Genomic DNA, 9,339 nt, shown 5'->3' with positions numbered 1-9,339 from the left:
TTTGCTTTATGAAAATAAGATCTATTTCATTCCGATTACGGAAGTATCTGTTTTGTAATCAAAATTCCAAACGGAATTGTTCTCTAAACTCGATATAATCTTTCTATCTAATCCTAATTTACCAAAACCTATTCCATCAACTAAACGTATTTCTTTTATTAAACCTAAACACGTGATTAAACCGAATTAAATAAAGTTTTAGTTAAAAAGCGTTCCCTGTGGGTTCGATATCTTTTATTACTACAAGCGTATACCGTGCACTTGCGGAAATCGCTCAACAAGTTTTTGGCGCCGTTGCCGGGGAACACCAAAATTTTTGACAAAATTTTAAATTTTTCGTGTTTTATTTCGAATCTAGGTTTAAACATACTTATTTTAACTTTTATAATTTAATAGTTTTCATTTACTAATTTATTTATTTTTCAAAAATTCTGTTTTGTAGGTAGTTTCGGTTCGTGCAAGATTTCAGGTTCATGCGCAGTTCTCGAAATTCAGGCATTGCACCAGACCCTATAGACCTAGAAATTGAGAAAACCATTAGGAAGAACAAGAAAAATAAGAAAAACAAAAATAAGACCCCAGTAAAAACACATACCGAGCCAGAAAAAATGGCAGACCCACCAACACTTATGGAATACGCTAGGCCAGGTGTGGCCGGTGTAACCAATAGTATCGTTAGACCCAGAATCACCGCAAATCAATTTGAAATTAAGCCAGCTTTGCTTAATATGTTGCAAAATAATGTAACATTTTACGGGTTACCTAACGAAAATCCTAACACCCATTTAACAAATTTCCTAGAAATTTGTGACACATTTAAAATTCTAGATGTGACTGCAGAAGCAATCAAACTTCGCCTCTTTCCTTTCACTTTGAAGGATAGAGCCAAAGAATGGTTAACTTCTATGCCAGTCTCAACTTTTGCCACTTGGGAACAATTAGCCCAAGCGTTTTTATCTAAATATTTTCCTTTAGCAAAAACCGCAAGAGTCATAAAGGAGTTAACATCTTTTTCTCAAAATGATAATGAGACCCTTTATGAAACTTGGGAACGTTTTAAAGAACTTCAACGTTTATGCCCACACCACCAATTACCCGCTGAACTTTTAATGCAAACATTTTACAATGGACTGAATCCTACAACTAGGGGTTCATTAGATGCTATGTCGGGAGGGCTATTTATGAAGAAAACATCAGCCCAAGTGAGAGAACTTTTGGAGGAAATGGCAATCAACAGCAGTATGTGGCCCGCGGAACGTGGACATATGCCGGTGGCAAAACCATCATCCTCAACCTCATCGTCAGTTAAAGGTATGGTTGAACTTGATCCAGTCTACAAGCCCAATTTTCTGCTTTATCGCATAAAATTGACAAATTTATGGCACCACGCGATACCAATGGTAATCCAATCCAAACGGATGTGGATTACGAAAATATGAGTGAGATTGAACAGGTAAATTTTGTCCAAGGGCAAAACCAAACTAATAATCCTTATTCTAATACTTATAATTCTGGATGGAGGAATCATTCTAACTTTAACTGGAAAGATAACAGTAACAATAATGCCAGTGCTAATCAAAATCGTACCACTAATTATCAAAATCAGTCAAGAGATACGATTAGCACTTTATCTTCTAAAATCGACAAGTTTATAGATGCTATCAGTGGAAAAATAAGTAATCACGACGATGGTTTTAAACGGATCGAAAATAAATTCGATCAGCTTATTAAAAACCACTCATCTAGCATCCATAATTTGGAGGTTCAAATTGGTCAACTTGCTAAATCAATTCCATCCCGAAAAGAGGGAAGTCTTCCCAGCCATACGGAAGAAAATCCGAAAGAGCAGGTGAAGGCTATTACTCTTCGTTCAGGAAAAAATTATCAAGGGCCTGAAATGCCCAAAGATGCAACATTATCAGGAAATGATTTACCGAAGTCCAAAGAAGATATCTTAAACACAAATATTTCACCATTTGACACAGGTACTAAAACTTTTGTACCCAAACCACCTTTTCCACACAAAGTCCGAAATAAGGACTATGATAAACAACTTCTAACGTTTTTGGATAAACTCAAAAATTTGCATATCAATTTGACGTTTATGGATGCAATAACACAAATTCCTAACTATGGTAAGTTTTTAAAGGATTTGATTTCAAAGAAAATCAGTTGGGAAGGAATTTCATCCATTTCGTTAACTGAAGACTGTAGTTCAATAGTATCAAGTAATTTTCCCACTAAACTCAAGGATCCCGGATGTTTTACTATTCCGTGTAAGTTGGGAGATATTGAATTCCCAAGTTGTCTTTGTGATTTAGGAGCGAGTATAAACTTAATGCCATTGTCTATTTTTAACAAGTTAGGTTTAGAAGAAGATATCAAACGTACCAATATGGTTTTGCAATTAGCGGATCAAACCACTAAAAGGCCGTATGGTATAATTGAAGATGTTTTAGTCAAAGTCGATAAATTTATTTTTCCTACCGATTTTGTTATCTTAGACTTTGCATATGATTTAAATTGCCCTTTAATTTTTGGCAGACCGTTTATGAACACGGGACGCGCTCTAGTAGATGTGTCGGAAGGGAAGGTAGTTTTAAGGATAGGAGAAGATAAGGTCGAGTTTAACATGAACAAAGCGATGAAATACCCTATGGAGGAATTCGCTTGTATGAAACTTGATTTAGTCGAGGAATGTGTCAATGATGTAATTCAAAGTGAAGAAATAATTGAACCTATAGTAGACGAGGAATTAGATGATAAGGACCCAGAGCCTTTGATTAGAGAAGATGGACCAGTTCCGCCTTCGATTGTAACACCCCCTAAATTAGAACTTAAAGAGTTACCCAGTCATTTGAGGTACGCTTTCTTAGGCGAAGGCGATTCTCTACCTATAATTATTTCTAACAAATTAACAAGCGATCAAGAAGAAAAATTGAAAGATGTTGTTAGAAATAGGATAGGAAGTTTGGGATGGAAAATTTCAGACCTAAAAGGAATTAATCCTAGTATAGTAATGCATAGAATTCACTTAGAAGAGGATAAGCCACCTAAAGCGGATAGGCAAAGACGCTTAAATCCGAACATGAAGGAAGTAGTCAAAAATGAGATTACTAAACTTTTAGACAATGGAATCATTTATCTGATCTCGGATAGTGAATGGGTTAGTCCAATCCATTGTGTACCTAAAAAGGGAGGCATAACTATTGTAAGAAATGATGAAGGTGAACTTATACCTACACGAACCACCACCGGTTGGAGGGTTTGTATAGACTATAGGAACCTAAACAAAGCAACCAGGAAAGATCATTTTCCTCTACCTTTCATTGATCAAATGATCGAAAGGATAGCCGGTCATGCATTTTACTGTTTTCTAGACGGTTATTCCGAATTCTTTCAAATTTACATTTACCCGGATGACCAAGACAAAACAACCTTCACATGTCCTTACGGAACATTTGCATATAGGAGAATGCCTTTTGGTCTATGTAATGCACCAGCAACTTTTCAACGATGTATGACAGCAATATTTAATGACTTCATTGAAGACATAATGGAAGTTTTCATGGATGATTTTTCAGTTTATGGAGATTCTTTCAATGCATGTTTACAGAACTTAGATAAAGTATTGTCTAGATGTGAGGAAACGAATTTAGTTTTAAATTGGGAAAAATGTCATTTCATGGTAGATGAAGGAATTGTTTTAGGTCATAAAATTTCTGAAAAAGGTTTAGAAGTGGACAGAGCAAAGACTTCAGTTATAGAAAAATTACCCCCACCAACCACTGTTAAGGGAGTAAGATCATTTTTAGGTCATGCAGGTTTTTACAGACGGTTTATAAAGAATTTTTCTGTAATTTCCAAACCACTTACTAATTTGCTTATGAAGGATTCAACTTTTGATTTTAATAAAGATTGTTTACAAGCTTTCAATACTTTGAAAACGGCTTTAGTCAGTACACCAATAATATCAAAACCCGATTGGAATCTACCTTTCGAAATTATGTGTGATGCGAGTGACTTAGCTGTAGGATGTGTATTGAGTCAAAGGAAGGATAAGAAACTTCATGTTATATATTATGCGAGTCACACATTGTCCGGTGCACAACTAAATTACACCACAACTGAAAAAGAAATGTTAGCAGTAGTTTTTGCATGCGATAAGTTCCGATCTTATTTGTTAGGATCTAAAGTTATTATTTATACTGATCATGCAGCTTTACGATATTTATTTGCTAAGAAAGATGCAAAACCACGTCTTATTAGATGGGTTTTACTATTGCAAGAATTTGACATTGAGATTAAAGACAAAAAGGGAGTTGAAAACCTGGTCGCCGATCATCTGTCAAGACTTGAGGATGAAAACGGTCCCATCGGTGAAACATCAGGCATTCGAGATGATTTCCCCGATGAACATCTCATGCAATTACAAAGTGTCATAACTCCATGGTATGCGGATATAGCCAATTACTTAGCTGCACATGTTGTGCCAGATGGATTGACTTACCAGCAAAAGAAGAAATTCTTTTCAGAAGTTAAGAAATATTTTTGGGAAGATCCATTCTTGTTCAAAACATGCGGCGATGGAATATTTAGGAGATGTGTTAGTGAGTTTGAATATGACTCTATAATGTTAGAATGTCATGCTAGCGCTTACGGAGGTCATAATAGCGTAAGCAAAACAGCAGCTAGAATACTTGAATGCGGATTCTTTTGGCCTACTCTGTTTAAAGATGTCCGTTCATTTATTCTCCGCTGTGATAAATGTCAAAGAACGGGGAATATAGGAAGGAGAGATGAGATGCCTCTTAAGAACATATTGGAAGTTGAAATCTTCGACCTATGGGGAATTGATTTCATGGGTCCTTTTCCTCTTTCTTTTGGCAAAAATTATATATTAGTAGCCGTAGATTATGTTTCAAAGTGGGTTGAAGCAATTGCAATCCCGACAAATGATTCTAAAGTAGTTGTTAAGTTTTTAAATTCAATATTCTGTCGATTTGGAGTTCCTAGAGTTATGGTAAGCGAGGTGGTACCCATTTCGTAAATAGAGCTTTTGAGTCACTTATGAAAAAATATAGAGTACACCATCGTATCTCTACACCGTACCATCCTCAAACGAATGGTCAAGCAGAAATTTCAAATAGAGAACTCAAATGGATACTTGAGAAAACAGTTTTGTCTTCTAGAAGAGACTGGGCACATAAACTTGACGATGCACTATGGGCATACCGTACTGCATTTAAAACACCTATCGGGATGACACCTTATAGATTAGTCTATGGTAAAGCTTGTCATTTTCCGGTTGAATTAGAACATAAAGCATATTGGGCTATAAAAACCCTTAATTATGATTTGCAGAGCGCAGGGAAAAAGCGTTTGTTTGACTTAAACGAGTTGGATGAATTACGCTATTTGTCCTACGAAAATGCGAGCATTTATAAGGAGAAAATTAAAAAGTGGCATGATGCCAAAATCAAAATTAAAAACTTTAATGTTGGAGATAAAGTCTTACTTTTTAATTCTAGATTAAAATTATTTCCAGGTAAGCTAAAATCTAGATGGGCTGGACCATTTTTGGTTGTTCAAACATTTGACTACGGAACATTGGAGCTAGAAAAATCTAATGGCGACCGATTTAAGGTCAATGGTAATCGTTGAAAAATTTATTTCGACGGAGCTCCTATTCAAGCAATTGAATCCGTGGATAAATTTTATAAAAATTAATTTCTTTGATTTTTATGTTTTTAATTTATAGCTTTTCTTATTTTCATTCTTTTTCTTTTTAATTTATTTGTTTTCTTTTTAATTTATTTATTTTTAATTTATTTTCATTTTTTTTTTTTATCATTAAGTACAAATGAGTTTTGTTCACATTAAAATTTTAATTTAGTCATGTTATGAAATTTTCATTAAGTGTTAAGTGTTATTTAGAAATTATATATGCAGAAATCTCAGTTGAGATTTTCTATGTTCCAGGATTTGGAAATCTCAGTTGAGATTCCGAAAATCTCAGTTGAGAAATTTTCTGTCTTTTTACATTTGAAATAACTGTAAGTGATTACAGTCTTCTTTCTTCAAAATTTTCTGTCAGTTAAATCGAAGAGGTATCACTTTGACACCTATTTCTTTCTAACATACATAACCTTTCACTTATAGTTCTTATATATTCCTGTAGGATCAGACTTCTTCCATTTTACTTCATCTTTCTAAATTTCTTTCTCAAGTTCTCAAATCCTACAGACTTCATTTTTCTTTTCTATCACAAACATGACGAAGTCTTTGAAGAACATTCAAAAACAAAATTCTTCTCGGAAAGAGAAAGTTGATATCTCCGATAGATATGGAGCATGGTTTCCCATTTATAACCATGACGAGGGGAAACGTTTTATGCAATTCAGATATGCTCAGTTCTTTGGCATGATGTATCTGGACGAGTTTCTGAACGAGGAACTCGGGATAAGCGAAGACATTGATCGCTATCTGACTAATTTGAGTTGGTCAAAATTTGTTCATATGAAATTTCCTATTATTGGAAATTGGGTTCTGGAATTTTTCTCCACAGTTCGGTTCGTCAACAAGAGACGTGTTCGTCTTAGTTTTCGTTGTGAGGGGAAGGTATTTACTTTTGGCTATCCAGAACTTCATAATTGGTTTGGATTTCCACCCCGAGACACAACTCAACACCATCCTGGAAGGGATATGACTTCTAGAGACATATGGAGGATGCTAACAGGATTTAGGCGATTCAATCCACGTCTTGCCTTCAACAAATCCATTAATTCTAATTCCATGTTGTATCTGCACAAATTCCTCTGTCACAACCTTTTTGGTCGAGTCAGTAGCAATATTGTGAAAGATACTGATCTTTATGTGTTAGGCGACATTTTCCAAGACAACTCAGTTAACTCCTCAAAGATTTTGATGGAGGGGTTAGTTGCTGCTTCCCGTTCGAAGAAACAGAAGATTGGGTTCGCCAACATCATATGTGGAATAATGTTAGGAGCTAAGGGAACCATTTCTGTTCCTTGGACTGATACAGAACCATACCTGATTTTAGACTACGAGTTCTTGGAGAACGAGGGACTTGTCAAACGAGTTTTCCGTTCTGGTCCAACATTCCTTTCTGCACCAGAGAGGCAAGTCTTCGTTCAAACGAAGATTAAAAGGGCCAATGCACGTCGTCTGTCATTTAGTTAGGGATATATATATATTTTATGTGTTTCTGTTTGTTGTTTTTTATATATATGAGTGCTTGATTGTAAATTATGTTTTTATAATGTTTCTATGTAGATGTATATTATGGTATTGTTTACAAATGATAAATAAAAGTGCATTAATTCTTTAGTTTATTTCTTTTTTCTTAAGGAACAACCTTTGGGTTTCCTTTAATTTAATGTTTTAGTTTTGTTTATCTCATTTTCAGGGATTAATATTTACATTAATATCACTTACTTCACGGAGGAATTGGTTTTGAAGTGTTAAAATCATCAAAAACAGTCCCACTTTTACCCAGATTTTTCAAAATCTCAGTTGAGATTTCGAATTCTCAGTTGAGACAGCAGAGGAAAATTTTTTCAGCAAAAATTCGCCCCTTCCCTACTTGCTGTCGCGACTGAGATTTTGAAAATCTCAGTCGCGACCTGCGACATACAGGTGCGGGATTGGGCGAAATTTTCACCATCTTTTCCTATTCCTACTCTATTTACTACCCTATTCAACTATCCTAATCAATACCTATTTCTTACACCTATATATATCACCTATTTTTACACCAATCAACCATCTTTTCTCTTCCCAATAACAAGATTCACTCATCTTCCCCATAAATTTTTACCCTATTCATCTTCTTCCCCAATTCACCACCATTCTCTTTCATTCTAACTTTCATCCTTTCATATTACTTCACCTATTTCACCCAAATTTCATCTATTTTCATCCTAATTTCACAAACCAAAACAATATGCCTAGACAAAAGACCGTTGCAAACAAAGCCAAGGCCACCGAGATCAATAGATTACGGGTTCAATATGACGCAACGTTCGATATCACGTCGGAAGCCGAAGGACACAAATATCGCCGGTTTTCTAATGTCCTCGTAGAGTTCGTGGATATGTCTTTTCTTGACACCGATACGGTAAATACTCTTTCTTTTACCGAGCGTATTGATGAATTTCTTACCGTTCTTGGTTGGAAACGATTTACTAGTATGCGTTTTCCTAGTCTTAAAACGCATATTATTGAGTTTTTGGTTACTCTAACCTATGACAAGAAGAAAGGAGTTATCTCTTTTCGGAGTGATGGAGTTCGTTATGATGTTAATTATGCGGCCATGAACCGTTGGTTTGGTTTTCCTACTCGAAATTTTTATTCAAAGCCAAAGCCTTTTGATTCACACACGGTTTGGAATTCTTTAACCGGTTTAGATGTTTTTAGTCCAAAGAATACATCTAGTAAGCTAATTAAGGATGATTGTGTATTCTTCTTTCACAAGTTTTTATCATTCTCCTTATTTGGTCGGGTTGAAAGTTCAAAAGTGCAAGTTCGTGATTTGGTTGTGTTTGATGCTATTTTTAAGGGTTTGACAATTGATAGTATTGAGATGATATTTACTAATTTAGTTCGAGCTTCCAAGTCCCGCAATAAGCAAGTGCCTATGGGTAATTTGATTACCGGCATTGTTTTGGGCGCTCGAGGTGAATTAGCGGATTATCAAAATATGCCTCATGTTGGTTTACCATCATTGGATCTCACGGCACTTCAAAGGGCCAATTTATTGAAGAAGTTGGGACCACCCGCTTTTATATCTTATGCGGATCGCACGAGACGTGTTTTTGCTACGATGAGTAGTGAAGCCTCGGGTTCTCAAGGTTTAGGTGCCCAAGATGATAATGAGGAGGATGAAGAGGAATTTGATGACGAAGAAGAAGAAGAGGAGCATGTTGATGTTAATGCCACCGAGCAAGCAAATATGGAACCAAATGAAGAAGAACAAGTTGGATGGCAACGTGTTTTGACACAAATGAACGAGCATAACCGTCACATGAATTTGCGGTTAGATGAAGTCGTTGCCAATAATGCCGAAATGCGTTCAAGGATCACTACGTTGAGTCGTGAGCACAAGTCTACTCGTCGCCGGATGCTCTCTTTCTTCCGACGCCAAGGAGTTGAGACTACGCCTTCTCCACCACCATCACCTTGATAGGTTTTATCGTTTCTCTCTTTAACTCATTTTCGTTATTATTATTATGTTTTATTCGGTTTGGTACAATATTTTTACTTATGTTTGGTACAATTATCTTTATTATTAATGTTTGAATGTTATGGTATTCTATT

General features: G+C 35.6%; 1 non-coding gene across 1 annotated transcript; it reads right to left on the bottom strand.

Annotated features, from left to right (window-relative positions):
* Positions 1-986: 986 nt before the first annotated feature.
* LOC136201567 (small nucleolar RNA R71) lies at positions 987-1,093 on the bottom strand. Its single transcript, XR_010673914.1, has one exon. It is a non-coding gene; the product is annotated as a small nucleolar RNA R71 (small nucleolar RNA).
* Positions 1,094-9,339: the final 8,246 nt, after the last annotated feature.

Source organism: Euphorbia lathyris, chromosome 7, assembly GCF_963576675.1.
Source record: "Euphorbia lathyris chromosome 7, ddEupLath1.1, whole genome shotgun sequence".
Lineage (NCBI taxonomy): Eukaryota > Viridiplantae > Streptophyta > Magnoliopsida > Malpighiales > Euphorbiaceae > Euphorbia > Euphorbia lathyris.
The sequence above is the reverse complement of the archived record's forward strand: the minus strand, read 5'-3'. Positions and strand labels throughout refer to the sequence as shown.